At 44.1% G+C, this 20875-nt stretch overlaps 1 pseudogene; it reads left to right on the top strand.

The window, feature by feature from the left end:
• The first annotated feature begins 7010 nt into the window (after nucleotides 1–7010).
• LOC136451994 (uncharacterized) overlaps nucleotides 7011–20875 on the top strand; it is a 58548-nt pseudogene continuing 44683 nt past the window's right edge.

Genomic DNA, 20875 nt, shown 5'->3' with positions numbered 1-20875 from the left:
TGCTGCAGCGCTGCTCTTCCTTTCCCTGCTCCCGCGCGCCCAAGCCGCCTCGCCAGCCGCGACTATAGCGCCCTGGAGTGCTGTCGCGCTCCTCCCGCTCATCGAGCCATGCACGACTCCGCCGCGCCTCGCCGGTCCGTCCACGCCGAGCTCGGACACCACCTCGCCGCCGGCGTGCCCTCACCACGGTGCCGCTCGGTTCCTCTGCGTCGTTGCTCTGTTTTTTAGGATGAAGCAAGGGTATAAATCCAAGCAATTATTTTATACAGGGTTCTTTACGCAAATACGTGACACGAGTAAATAGTGCCAATGTCCTATGGGTTGATTTAACTAAAGTACGAGGGTCTCGATGCATTTTGGTGCCGCCGCTGGGCCGGCTGGTCTTTGCCGCACTGTTGGGTCACCAGCGTCGCGCTGGGCTGTGCGCGCTGTGCCCCGCCTGGGCCGCGCGAGCGCCTTCGGGCTAGGCCGGTTAGCCAGTCATGGGCCACGTTTGAGACCGCCGCTGCTGGGCCGCTGACCGCGTGCCGCCTGGGCCGACTGGTCCCGCATCCGCTGGGCCATTGCCGCTCCCGCGCCTGGGCCGGCCTGTGGCCGCCGCGGCTTGGCCGCCGCGGCTTGGCCGCTAGCGCCCCCACCGCGCGCTGGGCCGCGTTCGTCCGCGCTGTTGGGTCGGCCAGAAGTCTGTGCGCCTGGGCCGCCCGCGTGGTTATCGCCACTTCCGAGCCACTTTGCCACTGTCGTCCTTTTTGTTCTAGAAAACATTTAGCTAAATTATTTTCGAAGTTAAAGTTGTAAAATTAATATAAAATGGTATAGGAACCCAAAAATGGTAAAACCAATTTTGTTAGGATCCTAAAATCATGATCTACCTGTTAGTATATTATGTTCGCATAGTTGGATAATATTCTTGGAAGCTATATAATTAATTTAAGGTACTTAATATTGTGAAATATAAACTTGTAGGAATTTTTATGATAAATTGGTAATAGTGTTGAATCTGAAATTTATATAGTAGGCTCCTAGCAATATTAGGTACTCACTGTAATTTTTGTAGAGCAATAATAATTAGTTTGCTAGGTAGATAATGATGCTCTATTTCGAATAAAGAGTAAATTGATAAAAAGGAATAAAGAAACACCTTGGATTATATAACTAAAATAATTGTTGAGAAATAACGCCTTATCCGACAACGTGTATATGTAGCCTAAGTACGGTCGTCGTTAGAACTAGCCCGTTAACTTGAGAGGCGTACGTCGTATTTTACGAGTCACGATTGCAGTTGATTAATTACATCTTTGCATTGCATCGCATGCATATCATATAGGTACGATGATGGATCAACGGATCAATTGAAGGATGATTGGGAATCCGAAGATGGTGTAATGGGCTTTCTATTCAGTTGATGGTGGATGATCTCAAGATGCAGATACTAACTTTTTAATATATATCTTACCCAGGCAAGCCCCGGTGCATAACCTCTACTTTCTGTAGTTTAAATTATATTTGTGCATTAAGTTTGAAGGAGTTGAATGAAACCCACTTGCATATATATATATATATATATATATATATATATATATATATATATATATATATATATATTTATTTATTTATTTATTTATTTATCCTATGAGTTTTACTAGTATTACAGGATCGTGTAGAATGCCATGCTATAGGATTTCGGTAGAAGTCGAGTGATTGTCTGTCACTCGCGAGAGATAGGAAATATATTACTATATTATTATCACTTAGAAAATATAAATGGTGGAAAGGAAAAATGGTGACCGGGCAGGGATATGGTTTGGGTATTGGTGGGTGTAACAGGTTGTGTCGCCGTGGACGCGGGGCATGGCTTGGTTACACTGTTTTTCCTGTCCGTGCCGGTTAAGGACCGATCGTTGCATAAGCCATCGAGGCAAGTCACAGACTTATTATCCCGAGCACATACTTGGGTATGGGCGCTTGAAAGACTTGTTGCTCTCTTGTCGTGAATCCGGCTCTTTCCGGACCGACTGTCAGGGTTTTATTTTGGTGGAGGAGGTCCTTGGACCGCACTGAGTCCGGAACTCTGGGGTGGGGGCTTGGAGTCCCAGTTTGGACGGGGACCTGGACACCCGAGATAGGAGAGTGATGGGTTGGTCTTGTTTGTGCGTTGGGTACAAGCGGGACGTGTGTTTTTGGGGTACCCAGCTGGGAGCATTGATTCGCGAATCGCCGGAAAATCCAGTACGGCTTGTTTCGTGTCTAACATCGTAGTAAGAACTGAAAGATGAAAGATGAAAAAAGTAACTCTGATTGCTTACCACCTGCTTGAAAAGTAGCACAGGTCTTACATAGAATGGTTAGTTAATGAACCAATGCACTGCTAATAAAAATCAAATATAAGGATGCACGTTTAGTAATGCTTCATGTAGATGCAATAAACCCACAAGCCAGATAGCCTTGCATATCCTTGGAGTCTTTTCTTTTCTCCTGTCGGGTAAGTCTTGCTGAGTACAATTGAGTACTCAGGGTTTTATTCCCCCTGTTGCAGGTGACATGTGGAGGCTAGAGCTGACCTTTGTGTGTGGATTCCTCCTGGTGGGCTCAGCAAGGATTTCCTTTACGCTGCGATCATAGTTTTCATTTATAACTCCCACTAAATGTTTTTATGAACGAAAGTATTATAATCTGTTGTCATAGTTTATATATCAATGCTTCATCATTTCATGAATAGATATTTATTTCCACTGTAATTTTGATCATATGTTTATATTCCGCTGTTACATAACTCTGATAATATGATTATATTCCGCTGTTATAATAATAAATATTATACTCTGATGTTGTATTAAAGTGGTGTAAGAAATGGTTAAGAATGATATAAGCTTTATTCTCTCATTTGGGATTCTAATGGCGAAAATGTGGATTTTCAGGTTCTCCCCTGGGGTGTGCCCGACGGAATTATGTAATTTAGTGTTTTTCCTTGAGTGCTCAGTGTCTAATAGAAGACAAGCACTCCTGGGAGGCATTAGATTAGGCGGTTCTGCCACAAGAACAGGGAGGCCATGGACCACCGATCGAGTTCACCTCTCCACCCACCGACATCGACGAGTACGTGGACGCTTTCCACGACGGCGAGGAGGTTCGGTTCAGGTGGGTGGACAACATCGTCGACGAAGGGGGAGCTCCTGGGTTGGCCAGTCATTTTCTCGACCCAGAGCCGCTCCTTGTTAGTGCAGAGGAGCCACCGACGTTTGCAGTGGCTGAACGCGACGACAATTGGCACCGGGCGATGTTGGAAGAGATGAAGGCCATGAGGACAATGGGACATGGGAGCTGGTGGATCCACCGGTGGGCTGCAGGCCGATCGGGTTGAGGTGGGTCTACAAGGTGAAGCGGGATGAGCGCGGCGCCATTATCAAGTACAAGGCTCGGCTCGTCGCCCGCGGCTTCATGCAACGTGATGGCATCGACTTCGAGGAAGTCTTTGCTCCGGTGGCGCGAATGGAGTCTGTTCGCTTGCTGTTGGCCATGGCAGCAGTGAAGGATTGGCGCGTCCACCACCTCGACGTCAAGTTTGCGTTCCTCAACGGCGAGCTCGCAGAGACGGTCTTCGTCAAGCAAGCTCCGGGCTTCGCCGTCAAGGGCGCTGAGCACAAGGTGCTCAAGCTACGCAAGGCGCTCTACGGGCTACGGCAGGCCCCTTGGGCGTGGAACGCCAAGCTCGACGCCACCTTGGCGAGCTTGGGTTCACTCGCTACGCCACAGAACACGCGCTGTACACGCAGCGACGGGGGAAGAAGGAGCTCGTCAGTGGCGTGTATGTGGACGACTTGATCGTCACTAGAGCACGGGCGGAGGTCATCGATGTTTTCAAGCGCGAGATGGCTGCTCGTTTCAAAATGAGCGATTTCGGCGTGCTCTCCTACTGCCTCGGCATTGAGGTGAGGCAGGTGAAGGAGCACATCTTCCTGGGACAGCGCGCCTATGCGGAGAAGCTGCTGGAGCGCAACGGCATAGCGGAGTGCAAGCCGTGCGCAACTCCAATGGAGGAGCGGCTGAAGCTGCCCAAGCACAACATGGAGGCGTAGGTGGATGTGACGCGCTACCGGAGCATCGTCGGCGGGCTGCGCTACCTCATGCATACTCGGCAGGACATCACGTTCGCGGTCGGGTATGTCAGTCGCTTCATGGAGGACCCGCGTGAGGATCACTGGACGACGGTGAAGAGGCTGTTGTGCTACGTCAAGGGGACGCTCGATCAAGCGATCATCTCCCCCAAAAGTGGCGGTAAGGGTGGGCTGTAGCTCACGGTCTTCAGCGAGGCACCCCCCAAGGCAAAGGAAGGTGAGCCGGAGCTCACTGTTTTTAGCGACGCAGACATGGTGGGCGACATCGACGGGCGACGGAGCACCTCCGGCGTGCTCGTCTTCCTTGGAGCGGCCCCCATTGCTTGGCAGTCTGAAATGTCCTAATGGCTAGAGGGGGGATGAATAGCCTATTAAAAAATTCTACAACAACACTAAGACGAATGATTAGTCAATAAGATGGTGAAGCGAATTTTGCGCTAGCATTATACTTGGGGTTGCAAGCCATCTACCCAATTCTATTTTGTATAGTCTCTATCCACACAATGGCTATGTTGCTACACTAAGTTAGTGTGCTCTCAAAGGCTAACTAAAGAGCCACACTAACCAAACTAACAAGCTCTCATGACTAGCTACACTGAAGAGCTTGACAACTAGTTTTTGGTAATGTAAAGAGAGAGTAAGATGGATATACCGCCGAGTCGAGGAATGAACCAATCAATCACAAGGATGAATACCAATGAATAGCAATCACATCGGAATCAAATGATGACACAATGATTTTTTACCGAGTTTCACTTGCTTGCCGGCAAGCTAGTCCTCATTGTGGCGATTCACTCACTTGGAGGTTCACGAGCTGATTGGCATCACCCGTCAAACCCTCAATAGGGTGCCGCACAACCAACATAAAATGAGGATCATACAAGCCACAAGCAATTATTAGAGTACCTTTTGGCTCTCCGCCGGGGAAAGGTCAAGAACCCCTCACAATCACCACGATCGGAGCCGGAGACAGTCACCAACCTCCGCTCGATGATCCTCGCTGCTCCAAGCCATCTAGGTGGCGGCAACCACCAAGAGTAATAAGCGAATCCCACAGCAAAACACGAACACCAAGTGCCTCTAGATGCAAACACTCAAGCAATGCACTTGGATTCACTCTCAATCTCATAAAGATGATTAATCAATGATGGAGATGAGTAGGAGGGCTTTGGCTAAGCTCACAAGGTTGCTATGTCAATGCAAATGGCCAAGAGAAGTGCGCTAGAGCCGGCCATGGGGCTTAAATAGAGAGCCCCCACGAAGAGCCATTGGCTCTCTGTTCCCTGAGAAATCAGGGCGACCGGATGCACCGGTCGGTTTGACCGGACGTAGGACCTCAGCGTCCGGTCGCGCGATGCACACCACGTGTCCCCTGCTTCAAATGCTGATCGCCCGATCTCAACGGTCATCAGTACATTTAAGTTGTGACCGGACGCACTACAGTGTTGGACCAGACACAGGACCACAGCGTCCGGTCACTTCTAGTAAGGTTCCACTTGCAACTGGACGCGTCCGGTCACGCCCAACCGGACACAGGACCCCAGCGTCCGGTCACTTCCAGTAAGCTTCTAGAGGTGGAAATTCGCGACCGGACGCGTCCAGTCAAGCCCGTCTAGACTCGCCCAGCTGCTGGTCACTCACGGTCTTCTTTGTGCACTGCCACATCAGCAAGACCGCACGCTGAACAGTGTTCAGCCAGAGTCCGGTCGCCTGCGTCCAGTCAAGAGACCGAGGGTGGTCTTCACTGTGCGCCACTGACCGGGCGCAGGACCTAGCGTCTGGTGCACTTTGTGAAACCCTGTTTTTTCTGTACAGGGCGCCGGTGAAGTTTCGAACCCTTGCTCCCAAGTGCTAAACACAATGTTTATCACCTTTGTGCATGTGTGTTAGCATATTTTCATAAATGTTTTCAAGGGTGTTAGCACTCCACTAGATCATAAATGCATATGCAATGAGTTAGAGCATCTAGTGGCACTTTGATTACCGTATTTCGATACAAGTTTCACCCCTCTTAATAGTACGGCTATCGAACCTAAATGTGATCACACTCGCTAAGTGTCTTGATCACCGAAACGAAATTGTTCCTACCACTTATACCTTTGCCTTGAGCCTTTTGTTTTTTCTTTCTTCTTTTCAAGTCCAAACACTTGATCATCACCATGGCATCAACATCATCATGTCATGATCTTCATTTGTTTCACCACTTGGAATATGCTACCTATCTCATGATCATTTTGATAAACTAGGTTAGCACTCAGGGTTTCATCAATTCACCGAAACCAAACTAGAGCTTTCACAGTCGCTGAAGCAAAAGATCGTGGCGCTGTTGACGTGTGAGGCGGAGTACATCGCAGCAGCCACGGTGGCGTGCCAGGCTATCTGGCTGCGCCGGCTGCTGGGCGAGCTGACCGGCGAGGAAGCTCACCCGCCAGCTCTGATGGTGGATAACCAGCCCGCCATCGCCCTTGCCAAGAACCTTGTCCTCCACGACCGGAGCAAGCACATTGACATCAAGTTCCACTTCCTCCGGGACTGCATCGATGGAGGGCAGATCGTCATCGAGTTCGTCGAGACCGGCAGACAGCTCGCTGACATTCTCACCAAGTCACTCGGGCGCCTACGGTTCATGGAGCTGAGGAAGATGATTGGCATGGATGAGGTCAAGGCATCGGGTTTTCAGCAGGATTAGGGGAAGAATTGTAAGACATAATCTGCTGCTGATCTCTCTTGCTGTAGCAGAGTTGGCATTTGGTCAGCTTGGCTGTCCAGTCTCTACTGCTGTAGTAGTATGGCAATAGGCCACCTCTAGTACATTAGTTGATAGCTATTACATCAGCCATGTCTTGGTAGTGGGCTGATCTAAGCTTTGTACTGCTAGTAATAGGAGTAGTTGGTATACCTTAGGAGTAGGTAGTTGGTGTACTCACCAACAACTATTTACCTAGTAGAGGTACTAGCACTTGTATATATATCACACCTAAGGCAATGCAAAAGAGCAGTTCAGTTTGCCACATCCAGAAGCAGAGCTTTCGGCCAGCGTTGGGCTTGTGCTGTGTGTGTGAGCTGTTCTCAATATCTTCTTTTACCTCTAGCCATATTGAGTGAGTGTGCTAATAAGCTTACTGCTTACCTGTGCAGGGCAGCCGAGGGACCAACACTGCTGCTTTTTAGTTATTATGTTGCACATTGACACTGCAAGCTGAGAGCATTTTTTATTAGTCTTTGGAAGTTTAGTCTAGTAGTTAGATTTCTTTATTCTGTTGTGCTGATAGTTGATTCTATAAATTAGTTGTGATGGATAGTGTGCCATGAAACCTTATTTCTTCTTGATTATATATATATTTTTATTTCAACTTGTATCTGCTTGCCTTAAGCACCGACTGCTTTTATAGGTAGCATGCTTAAAAGAAAGCTTCATTTATAGTTGCCTGAGAAAAGAAAAGGCTAAACAACTTTTAAAAGTGACGCTTTATCTGCAATGCGTTTTAAACAGACTAACATCATGGATTCTTGACACAAACTGCAGACGTATTTCAGAACCATTGTCAATCTGGGTGTCACTGACTGAATGAGCTGCACAAAGGTGGACATGCCGAGGAAGGTTAGATTGTTAATTAATATTTTTTCTTGCAGCTTCATTTATTTGTATTATCTGAACGTTTGTCATGCCACATATAAATTATTAAATTATTTCTGAAACTGTAACAGGAAGTTCTGGTTACGATTTTTATATGCCAGTTTGTTATCGTATGAATGAAACCTGTGGTGATAACATCAGTGGACAGTGGTCAAGAAGGTGTGCATTTTTGGACTAATTAAGACATCAGAGATGTTATCTGCTGATTATGGTAAAAAAAATAAATTGTGGCTGGCTAACAAATCCTAAGTGCAATCTTTTATATGTCAGCTTGGATATTGATGACTAATGACCTGCAATACACAAATATTTTAAGTTTCAATTTTCCATCTGTCATTACAGAGCTGCACTATATGTATATTTCACTATCATGAATTTTTCCTTTGTAAAATTTCTAAAAATATTAGTTTACAAATCAATAGATATTAGAAAAAATGACCGTTCCTTTTGCTATTGTTTAAATCTTCAGTTTGTGCTAATTACAAATAATATAAAGGTTGGTTGTCATTATTTCATTTGAGATAGTGCCTTTATTTTTACCATTGTCATATTTCATTAAACTCATATCATTTCTTCATTCTAAAAAGATGATAACTACATTTGTGATTTGTTAATGTCATTGTGTTTCTAATGTAGGAGAGTTTTGCAAAAATCCCTAGCATTCTGTAGATTATGCAGCTTCTAGAAATATACCATTCCCTTTCATAGTGCTTTTTTAAATGATTGAAGAATTGCGTTAATATCATATCATTCTTCGTACTAACAAGTTGACATTTGCTTTTGTAATTTATTAATGTCATATAATTTTTGTTGTGTATTTTATTAAAGGTGTTATACTTTTTAGATGAGCTACTGAGGCTGGTCTTTTTGGTTACTTCTAGTCCTCTTCTATCACCAGTCTGATTTTAGATCTTATTCATGGTGCTTTTGATTAACTTTTTAGATATGTTATCTAGCTTTATGCTAATCTGGCTGACTTCAAGCGGATTATTGTTTTGATTAGTCTTTAGAACTTTAATCTAGTTGTTTGTTATATTTTTCTTATTGTTCTTATGGGCCCTTTTATAAATTTGTTTATTTTATCTTACTCTGGTTGTTTTAAGTATATTTCTACTAAATTTTGCAGGCTGTATGAATTATTAAACCATTTCCTCATTCTATAACAGGAGGTTCTTTTATATACAAGTTTTATAGCACATGTTATAATATGGATAGCATAGTCACCACAAATTAAATGTATGCATTTTTTGGTTACTTGGCTTGATGGTTCCACCAGCTGGAACAATTTAATTTTAAAAAATGGTTTTGGCCACTCATGTGTACATTGTTAGCTATGCATTTTCCATTTTCTGTGTCACAATATGTTCTTCGTGAATTTATCTAGCATTTTTTCACTTGGTACAATTTGTAAAATTAGAAGGGCAGGCCTGGTGCAATGGTGAGAGCTGTCTCACTGAGTCACCAGGTCGTGGGTTCGAAGCAGCCTCTCCGCAGATTTTGCGGGGGGAAGGCTTGCCTCGGTTTTTCCCTTCCCCAGACCCCACTCATGTGGGAGCCTCCGGCACTGGGTCTGCCCTTTTTTTTTACAATTTGTAAAATCAAATGTTTCTAGATGATAATAGATTCCATGTATTAAAATATTTTAATGTAAAGCTAACTTGAACCCTGATAGTGATCCAGTACAACAACAACAACAACAAAGCCTTTAAGTTCCAAACAAGTTGGGGTAGGCTAGAGTTGAAACCCATCAGAAGCAATCAAGATTCAGGCACGTGAATAGTCTTCCAAGCACCCCTATCTAAGGCTAAGTCTTTGGGTATATTCCATCCTTTCAAGTCTTCTTTTATTGCCTCTACCCAAGTCAACTTCGGTCTTCCTCTGCCTCTCTTCACGTTACTATCCTGGCTTAGGATTCCACTACGCACCGGTGCCTCTGGAGGTCTCTGTTGCACATGTCCAAACCATCTCAACCGGTGTTGGACAAGCTTTTCTTCAATTGGCGCTACCCCTAATCTATCACGTATATCATCGTTCCGAACTCGATCCCTTCTTGTATGACCGCAAATCCAACGCAACATACGCATTTCCGCGACACTTAGCTGTTGAACATGTCGTCTTTTTATAGGCCAATATTCTGCACCATACAACATAGCAGGTCTAATCGTCGTCCTATAAAACTTGCCTTTTAGCTTCTGTGGTACCCTTTTGTCACATAGGACACCAGACGCTTGCCGCCACTTCATCCACCCTGCTTTGATTCTATGGCTAACATCTTCATCAATATTCCCGTCCCTCTGTAGCATTGATCCTAAATATCGAAATGTATCCTTCCTGGGCACTACTTGACCTTCCAAACTAACATCTTCCTCCTCCCGAGTAGTAGTGCCGAAGTCACATCTCATATACTCAGTTTTAGTTCTACTGAGTCTAAAACATTTGGACTCCAAAGTCTCCCGCCATAACTTCAGTTTCTGATTCACTCCTGTCCGGCTTTTATCAACTAGCACTACATCGTCCACAAAAAGCATACACCAAGGGATGTCCCCTTGTATGTCCCTTGTGACCTCATCCATCACTAAAGCAAACAAATAAGGGCTCAAAGCTGATCCTTGATGTAGTCCTATCCTAATCGGGAAGTCATCCGTGTCTCCATCACTTGTTCGAACTCTAGTCACAACATTGTTGTACATGTCCTTAATGAGCCTGACGTATTTCGTTGGGACTTTATGTTTGTCCAAAGCCTACCACATAACATTCCTTGGTATTTTGTTGTAAGCCTTCTCCAAGTCAATAAAAACCATGTGTAGGTCCTTCTTTTTCTCCCTATACCGCTCCATAACTTGTCTTATTAAGAAAATGGCTTCCATGGTTGACCTTCCGGACATGAAACCAAATTGGTTCATAGAGACCCGCGTTATTGCTCTCAAGCGATGCTCGATAACTCTCTCTCATAGCTTCATAGTATGGCTCATCAACTTAATTCCCCGGTAATTCATACAACTTTGAATATCCCCTTTATTTTTGTAGATCGGTACCAATATACGTCTCCTCCACTCATCAGGCATCTTGTTCGATCGAAAAATATGGTTGAACAGCTTGGTTAGCCATACTATAGCTATGTCCCCGAGGCATCTCCACACCTCGATTGGGATACCATCCGGTCCCATCGCCTTACCTCCTTTTATCCTTTTCAATGCCTCTCTGACATCAGATTCTTGGATTCTCCTCACAAAGCGCCTATTGGTGTCATCAAAAGAGTCATCCAACTGAAAGGTTGTGTCCATATTCTCACCATTGAACAATTTGTCAAAATACTCTTGCCATCGATGTCGGATCTCATGCTCCTTCACTAAGAGATGCTCCCTTTCATCCTTAATGCACTTAACTTGGCTGAAGTCCCGTGTCTTTCTCTCACGAACCCTAGCCATCCTATAAATGTCCTTCTCTCCTTCCTTCGTACTCAAATGTTGGTAAAGATCCTCGTACGCTCTACCCTTTGCCACACTTACAGCTCGCTTTGTAGTCTTCTTTGCCACCTTGTACTTCTCTATGTTATCCACACTCCTGTCATGGTATAAGCGTCTATAACATTCTTTCTTCTCCTTAATAGCCCTTTGGACTTCCTCATTCCACCACATCTTTAGCCTCGCGTCCACTTCCTTTGGTTACTCCACACACCTCTGAGGCCACCTTCCGAATGTTGGTTGCCATCTTGTCCCACATGTTGTTTATGTCGTCTTCTTCCTTCCAAGAGCCCTCTTTGATAACCATTTCCCTAAATACCTCTGACGTCTCCTCTTTTAGTTTCCACCACTTTGTTCTTTCAATCTTACCTTGTTTATCCCCATGGGCACTCACCTGAAAACGAAAATCTACCACCAAAAGCTTATGTTGAGAAACAACACACTCCCCTGGTATCACCTTGCAATCCAAGCATGCTTGTTTGTCCTTTCTTCTTGCGAGGACAAAGTCAATCTGGCTACAGTGTTGTCCGCTACTGAAGGTCACTAGATGAGATTCTCTCTTTCTAAAGAAAGTGTTGGCTATCATCAGGTCAAAAGCTACCGCGAAGTCCAGAACTTCCTCCCCCTCCTGATTCCTACTACCATACCCAAAACCTCCATGAACTGCCTCGAAACCTGCGCTTGTAGTACCTATATGCCCATTAAGATCTCCTCCTATAAAAAGCTTCTCACTACAAGGTATAGCTCTAACCAGGCCATCTAAGTCTTCCCAGAACTGTCTCTTAGCACTCTCGTCGAGGCCTACTTGGGGGGCATACGCACTAATTACGTTCAAGACCATATCACCAATGACAAGCTTGACTAAGATAATTCTATCTCCTTGCCTTCTCACTCCCACCACACCATTCTTGAGGCTCTTATCAATCAAAACTCCTACTCCATTTCTATTCGCGACTGTTCCTGTGTACCAAAGCTTGAAACCTGTATTGTCCACCTCCTTCGCCTTCTGACCCTTCCATTTAGTCTCTTGAACGCATAATATATTTACACGCCTCCTAGTCGCGGTATCAACCAATTCTCTTAACTTACCTGGAAGTGACCCTACATTCCAACTACCTAAATGGATCCTAGTTGGTTCGACTAGCTTCCTTACCCTTCGTACCCGTCGACTCAGATGCGAAGACCCTTGCTCATTTTTCACTACACCCGGGCGCCGATGTAGCGCGCCACTAAGGAAGCGACGACCCGATCCTTGGTCACTTGACACCATGCCCAGATCACGACACGGCGCGTCACGGGGGTGACGACCCGGCCCTTGCCCATTTAACACCATACCCGGGTTCCGATATGGCGCGTCGCTAAGAGGGTTACGCCCCAACGATTTTCTTTCGGGTTTCATCTCCATTAAAGTGGCTAAGTTTTTACATTGGCTCGCCACGCCTAACACAACCCTCCTCCTTTATCAGGGCTTGGGACCTGCTATGCTGGGACACCAAAGGCGCCCCACCATAGGCGGAGTTGATAGTGATCCAGTAGTTCTAAAAAAAATGAATCAATATTGAACACATTTTTAGTTATTCTTCACCCTAGTAGCTCAATGCTAGTGTGATGATGCTCTTGCAGATATTGAACACACGATAATCTTAACTAATTTCAAACTTTATTTACTAAATCAGAGTACTAGAGGTTTCACTTTGCTATTCAGCTTCAATAAATATCAAGATGGTATTGCATTTTCTAGTTCATCAAAATCTATATTCCGTTAATATGATTTTGATAGTTATTAACTTTCTCATGAGTTTTGTCTTAATTTTAAAAAATATAATCGGATGGAAATCCAAAATGTTCTAGGCTTTAAAAAACTTTCTGATGTGAATTCAGCTCATTCTCCATTACAGTAATGCTTCCAATTTATATTCAACTATGCAATGACAAAACTTTCTGATGCAGGCTTGAAAAAACTAGAAAAACTGAATATGAAATATTGTAATTGCATCACAGATTCAGATATGAAAGTATTTGTCAGGTAGCACCTCTCCATAGCTGACTGTTGTAAAGTGCATATCAGTATATTGTAACTTACAATGATCTCCAAGGCTAACAAATAGCATTTTCCTTCTGCAGATCTCATGAATTTGAGAGAGCTACAGCTCTCTTCCTGCAAAATCTCTGATTTTTGTGTTTCTTATCTGAGAGGTAACTCCAAGAAACACAAATAAATTTCTTCATTTTTCACTATAATATTTGGTTCTTGTACATGCCCTTGTGTAAACTAGGTGTATTTTTATTTTTGATTAAGTCATTGCTTTTAGTTATTCAGTTTTTTTTTGAGCGGAAAATACAGCAGGGGAGGCCCCCACTGTAAACTTTTTATTTAAACAAAAGGAGCAGCAACTCTATACAAGAGATAACAAAAAAAGGGAAGCAAGCCCGAGGTGGGCAGCAGAGCTAAACTAGAGCAGCTGTACAAGAAAGGAAGACAGAGCGCTTAGCAGAACTAAATCTATGGGCCTGTAGCCTAACTTCGTCATAGAAGGAGCTTTTCCAAGAATCAAAGGATGGCCGGCCTCTGTCAAATATAGAGTTGTTTCTCTGCTTCCAAATCTGCCAGGTGGCAATGATGAAGGTCTCCATAAAAAAGGGGTTGTTATGTTGAGCCTTGGCTTGCTGCATCATCCGGAAGAAATCCATTGTGAAGTCCCAATTTATACCAAGGTGTTGCCAACAGGCTTGGGTAAAGGGGCAGGTGAAGAACAAATGAAATGTGGTTTCTTCAATGTTGTTGCTGCATAGGACACAATTGTAGTTGTTTCCCTGAAGCTTGTGCTTTTTCCTTCTCAGAATGTTCCTTGTGTTCAGTCTGTCCATCAAGAGGAGCCACGAAAAAACTCGAAGTTTGTTACAGCATTTGGAGTTCCAAATCCAGAGAAAAGGGGATGGGGGCTGTATATTCTTGTAAGGAAAGTTGTAGCACTTTGATGAGGAGTAGTTCTTGCTTCCCCAAATGTATTCCCAGGAGTCCTTTGAATTCTGATCGACCTGCAGATCTTGAATTAATTCCTGGAGACTTTGGAATTCTTGGAAGGCCTGCTCTGATAAGGGCAAGTGAAATTGGGCCTCCAGAGTGTTATTAGACAAAAATCTGGCCACTGAAATGTTCTTATTCTGGGCAAAGGAATAGAGCCTTGGGAATTTGGATTCTAAGATGTTGTCATTCCAAAGGTCATACCAAAAAAGCACAGTGGAACCATCTCCAAAAGTGCACTTTGCAATTCCTCTGAACATGTCACATAATTTTAGGACATCCTTCCACCAAAATGAACCCCTATCTGTCGAAGCATGTGGCACTTGACCCTGGGAATAATGCGCATTCCAGATCAGCTTCACCCATGGGATATCCTTCCTATTATAAAATTTGTCCAGATGCTTCAAAAGAAGGGTCTTGTTTTGACTCCTAAGATTAATAATTCCTAATCCTCCTTTTCTTTTTGGCTTTGAACATTTTCTCCAGGCCACCAGTGGTTTCATCTTTGCATTGGAATCTGAACCTCTCCAAAGGCAGTGACGTCTTGCTCTATCAATATACTCAATGACCGCAACCGGCACCTCTAAGGTACACATGGCATATGTGGGCAGCGAAGAGAGGACTAAATTGACTAGCTGAAGCCTTCCAGCATGGGTCAGGAAGGTAGAAGTTGCCGTGAGCCTTCTCTCAACTTTAGTCATAATGGGACCATAGTGTTCAACTCGAGGTTTTGTTGTTCCCAACAGCAGTCCAAGGTAGTTAAAAGGGAGAGATTCCAAATTGCAGCCGAAGACACCAGCAAGGAGTTGAGCTTTTTCAAGAGAGAGATTTAAGGGAACAAGGCAAGACTTCCTGTAGTTGACTCTCAGCCCTGTCGATTGCGAGAAGGATTCGAGAAGGCCTTTTAGGGCGAATAACTCCCTCTGAGAAGCTTTCATGACTAGAATAGTGTCGTCAGCGTACTGAACAATGGGGAACTGATCCAGCTCAAAAGAAGGAATAGGCAACTCAAACAAACCTTGCTGGTAGGCTTTGTTGACAATGCATTGAAGGAGATCCGCAGCAAGCACAAAGAGGAGAGGTGACAGGGGGTCACCTTGTCTAACCCCACGACGACAGTGAAAGTGATTGCCTGGCACACCATTCAGAAGGACCGAAGAGGAGCCAGAAGCAAGAATCCTCTCAATCCAATCAATCCAAATTTCAGCAAACCCCAAGTGCTTCATCATCAGCAAGATTGTGTTGTGCTCAATTGTATCAAAAGCTTTTGTAAAGTCTAATTTCAGAATAATAAGCTCTTTTTTGGAATGTTGGCATTGATGGATGTACTCATAAGCCCAGGCCAAACAATCCTGTATTGTTCTATTTTTTATGAAGCCATACTGGTTGATATGAATTAAAGGAATTATTTTAGCCTGCAGCCGATTGGCAAGGAGCTTTGTGATGATTTTGATGACACCATTCAGAAGGGAAATGGGCCTGTAGTCATTGACACTTGTAGGATTGTGCACTTTCGGGATTAGAGTGATGAATGAGCTGTTGATGGCTTCCAGATTCAAGTTACCATTGAAGAAATCAAAGCATAATTTGTAGACATCTTCTTTTATAAGATCCCAACATTTTTTCAGAAAGAGCCCATTGAAGCCATCTGGACCAGGAGCTTTATCAGACGGCATGTGTTTGATGACCTCATCGATTTCATGGGTGGAGAAAGGCCTTGAGAGAGAAACTAAGTCATCTCTAGCCTGCACTAGATGATCAAGGTTGTAGAGCATTGTAGGATTAGAAGAGCATCCCATTCTCTTTTTAAAATCCTCTAGTAGCAGAGCTGCCTTTTCATTATGCTCGGTGATAGATCTACCATCCGCGGCTGTCAGGCTAGTGATGGTGTTAATCCTGTATCTCTCAGTGGCTGTAGCATGGAAAAATTTTGTTCCTTCATCTCCCAACTTGGTCCATCTCACAGTGTACCTCTTCTTCCAGTACTCTTTTTTGTAGCCATGTAATCTGAGAATGTGTGCTTTAAGAATCCTTCTGAAGTTAAATTCCTGTATAAAGAGAGGTCTTTGTTCTTCAAGAGAGTCTAAAACTTCTAAATTGTCATTACAAATTTTAATCAACCTAGAGAGATTAGACAATTTCTTGCTCCACTTTTTTAGGGCAGCTCTAAGAAGCTTGAACTTTGAGCTAATTCTTGTGGCACTGTTTGAAGCTCTGACATTATAGGTCCAAACAGATTTCACAAGATCCATGAACCCAGGGTGATCAATCCAGTAGTTCTCAAATCTGAAAGTTTGTGCCTTGGGGATATTGGTGCCAATTTGTATTTTGCAAGGGATATGATCTGAAGTTGGTCTTGCCATTGGAAGAAGAAGTGTGTCAGGGTAATCGGAGATCCAATTAGGCCCTGTTTAGTTTACACCCAAAAACCAAAAATTTTCAAGATTCCCCGTCACATCAAATTTTGCGGCACATGCATGGAGCATTAAATATAGGTAAAAAGAATAACTAATTGCATAGTTTGCCTGTAATTGGCGAGACGAATCTTTTAAGCCTAAATAGTCCATAATTGAACAATTTTTGCCAAATACAAACAAAAGTGCTACAGTAGCCAAAAGCAAAAAATTTTCGGAACTAAACGCGCCCTTAACAGAAGTGAAGACCCAGTCAATTTGCTCAAGGAGGGGATCATCTTGCATATTGCTCCAAGTATACTTTCTCCCTTTAAGTGGGATTTCTAGGAGTCCCAGGTTACTTATAATTTCATTAAAGATCATTATGTCATTCATATTGCCTCCCCTTCTGTTTCTGTCATTCAATGATCTGTAAAAGTTGAAGTCACCTACAATCATCCAGTTCACATTATCATCAATTTGAAGGTTGTTGAGCCAAAGAACAAACTCATCTCTACCAGGACCTTGGCATGGACCATATACAGTGGTCAAGATCCAGTTATGACCATTATGCAAGGAAGAGAAATTGACCGTTATGGAGAACTTGTTATAGATGGCATGGTTAGAGCTATACCTAGTAGTGAGAAGCTTTTTATAGGAGGAGATCTTAATGGGCATGTAGGTACTACAAGCGCAGGTTTCGAGGTAGTTCATGGAGGTTTTGGGTATGGTAGTAGGAATCAGGAGGGGGAGGAAGTTCTGGACTTCGCGGTAGCTTTTGATCTGATGATAGCCAACACTTTCTTTAGAAAGAGAGAATCTCATCTAGTGACCTTCAGTAGCGGACAACACTGTAGCCAGATTGACTTTGTCCTCGCAAGAAGAAAGGACAAACGAGCATGCTTGGATTGCAAGGTGATACCAGGAGAGTGTGTTGTTTCTCAACATAAGCTTTTGGTGGCAGATTTTCGTTTTCAGGTACGGGCCCGTAGGGATAAACAAGCTAAGATTGAAAGAACAAAGTGGTGGAAACTGAAAGGGGAGACATCAGAGGTATTTAGGGAAAGGGTTATCAAAGAGGGCTCTTGGAAGGAAGAAGACGACATAAACAACATATGGGACAAGATGGCAACCAACATTCGGAAGGTAGCCTCAGAGGTGTGTGGAGTAACCAAGGGAAGGGGACGCGAGGCTAAAGATACTTGGTGGTGGAACGAGGAAGTCCAAAGGGCTATTAAAGAGAAGAAAGAATGCTATAGACGCTTGTACCATGACAGGAGTGTGGACAACATAGAGAAGTACAAGGTGGCAAAGAAGACTGCAAAACGAGCTGTAAGTGTGGCAAAGGGTACAGCGTACGAGGATCTTTACCAACATCTGAGTACGAAGGAAGGAGAGAAGGACATTTATAGGATGGCTAGGGTTCGTGAGAGAAAGACACAGGACTTCAACCAAGTTAAGTGCATTAAGGATGAAATGGAGCACCTCTTGGTGAAGGAGGATGAGATCCGACATCGATGGCAAGAGTATTTTGACAAATTGTTCAATGGTGAGAATATGGACACAACATTTCAGTTGGATGACTCTTTTGATGACACCAATAGGCGGTTTGTGCGGAGAATCCAAGAATCTGAGGTCAGAGAGGCGTTGAAAAGGATGAAAGGAGGTAAGGCGATGGGACCGGATGGTATCCCAATCGAGGTGTGGAGATGTCTCGGGGACATAGCTATAGTATGGCTAACCAAGCTGTTCAACCATATTTTTCGATCGAACAAGATGCCTGATGAGTGGAGGAGAAGTATATTGGTACCGATCTACAAGAATAAAGGGGATATTCAAAGTTGTACGAATTACCGGGGAATTAAGTTGATGAGCCATACTATGAAGCTATGGGAAAGAGTTATCGAGCATCGCTTGAGAGCAATAACGCGGGTCTCTATGAACCAATTTGGTTTCATGCCCGGAAGGTCAACCATGGAAGCCATTTTCTTAGTAAGACAAGTTATGGAGCAGTATAGGGAGAAGAAGAAGGACCTACACATGGTTTTTATTGACTTGGAGAAGGCTTATGATAAAATACCAAGGAATGTTATGTGGTGGGCTTTGGACAAACATAAAGTCCCAACGAAGTACGTCGGGCTCATTAAGGACATGTACAACAATGTTGTGACTAGAGTTCGAACAAGTGATGGAGACACGGATGACTTCCCGATTAGGATAGGACTACATCAAGGGTCAGCTTTGAGCCCTTATTTGTTTGCTTTAGTGATGGATGAGGTCACAAGGGACATACAAGGGGACATCCCTTGGTGTATGCTTTTCACGGACGATGTAGTGCTAGTTGATGAAAGCCGGACAGGAGTGAACCAGAAACTGGAGTTATGGCGGGAGACTTTGGAGTCCAAAGGTTTTAGACTCAGTAGAACTAAAACTGAGTATATGAGATGTGATTTCGGCACTACTACTCGGGAGGAGGAAGATATTAGTTTGGAAGGTCAAGTAGTGCCTAGGAAGGATACCTTTCGATATTTAGGATCAATGCTACAGAGGGACGGGGATATTGATGAAGATGTTAGCCATAGAATCAAAGCAGGGTGGATGAAGTGGCGGCAAGCGTCTGGTGTCCTATGCGACAAAAGGGTACCACAGAAGCTAAAAGGCAAGTTTTATAGGACGGCGATTAGACCTGCTATGTTGTATGGTGCAGAATATTGGCCTACGAAAAGACGACATGTTCAACAGCTAAGTGTCGCGGAAATGCATATGTTGCGTTGGATTTGCGGTCATACAAGAAAGGATCGAGTTCGGAATGATGATATACGTGAGAGATTAGGGGTAGCGCCAATTGAAGAAAAGCTTGTCCAACACCGGTTGAGATGGTTTGGACATGTACAACGGAGACCTCCAGATGCACCGGTGCGTAGCGGAATCCTAAGCCAGGACAGTAACATGAAGAGAGGCAGAGGAAGACCGAAGTTGACTTGGGTAGAGGCAATAAAAGGAGACTTGAAAGGATGGAATATACCCAAAGACTTAGCCTTAGATAGGAGTGCTTGGAAGACAGCTATTCACGTGCCTGAACCTTGATTGCTTCTGATGGGTTTCAACTCTAGCCTACCCCAACTTGTTTGGGACTTAAAGACTTTGTTGTTGTTGTTGTTGTTGGAGAACTTGTTAATCTCAATGATTTCCCCATTAAAGATAGAGCTATTCCACCCCATAAGAATACCTCCAGATTGTCCAACAGAGGGGGAGAAGGCATGCTTGTTGAAGCGTTTGGGGGCCAGTTTTTTTATGAAGGAGTGGTCAAAATGATCTCTCTTAGTTTCTTGGAGACAGAAGATTGCACAAGAGCTTTCATCGATTTTTTCTTTTACCGCGCTGCATTTATCTTCGGAGTTGATTCCTCTAATGTTCCAATTGAGGATGTTCCAACTTCTTTTCAGACTAGAGTTTGAGCTATCGATATTTGTGGTGTTATCCATAAAAAAAAAAGGGATGCATCTAAGTTCCACTTCTGCTCGGACCTGCATCTTCAGGCCTTGGAGCAAGAAGCAGTTCAGCTGTCACCTCCACAGGATCGATGCAGCATAGTTCTGTTGCCACCTTCTGAATTTCAGTGATAGGAATTTCAGGAAAGACAGTATGAGTGTTGACATACTCCTCAACAGTAGAGAGCCCAGGAAATTCAATGGCTTGGGAAGTGGGAGGGAGAAGAATGGTATCCAGAAGATCAGCCTGTGGTTTAACCTTGTTCTCGGTTTTTTTTCTACCGACTTCCTTTTTTTTGAGGCAGCCATGACAGGCTTGTATCCATCAAGCTTGGCAGTAAATCTTGGGCTTCTTCTAAGCATTTGAGTGGAAGTAGGGGTGCTGCACTTCGTTTTCCTTATCACCTTTCGCTTGCCTTTGTTTTTACTATCATTATCAACAGTGTGATCTGGTGCATAGATGGAACCATCTTGCTCTAGAGAAGGTTCCAGTACCATAGTCTCCCTCTCAAATTCCTTGGTCTTATCCTTGAATTTCCTCCTATAGTAGACTCGAGTGACAGGGGTCTTTTTTATGAGCAGATCAGCAGGCTGAGCAGGAAGGCTTGTCAATGCCTTTTTGACTTCGGGAGTTTGGATCATCACCATAGAGGTGATAGGCACCTGTGAAACAGCAGCAGTAGTAGCAGTGCACTGACCATTGTAGTTGACACTGATGTTGAAGGAATCGATCTCCAGAGAGGCAAGGTC

The sequence above is a fragment of the Miscanthus floridulus genome, chromosome 5, assembly GCF_019320115.1.
Source record: "Miscanthus floridulus cultivar M001 chromosome 5, ASM1932011v1, whole genome shotgun sequence".
NCBI classification, from domain to species: Eukaryota; Viridiplantae; Streptophyta; class Magnoliopsida; order Poales; family Poaceae; genus Miscanthus; species Miscanthus floridulus.
This window is presented reverse-complemented; position numbering and strand designations above follow the sequence as displayed.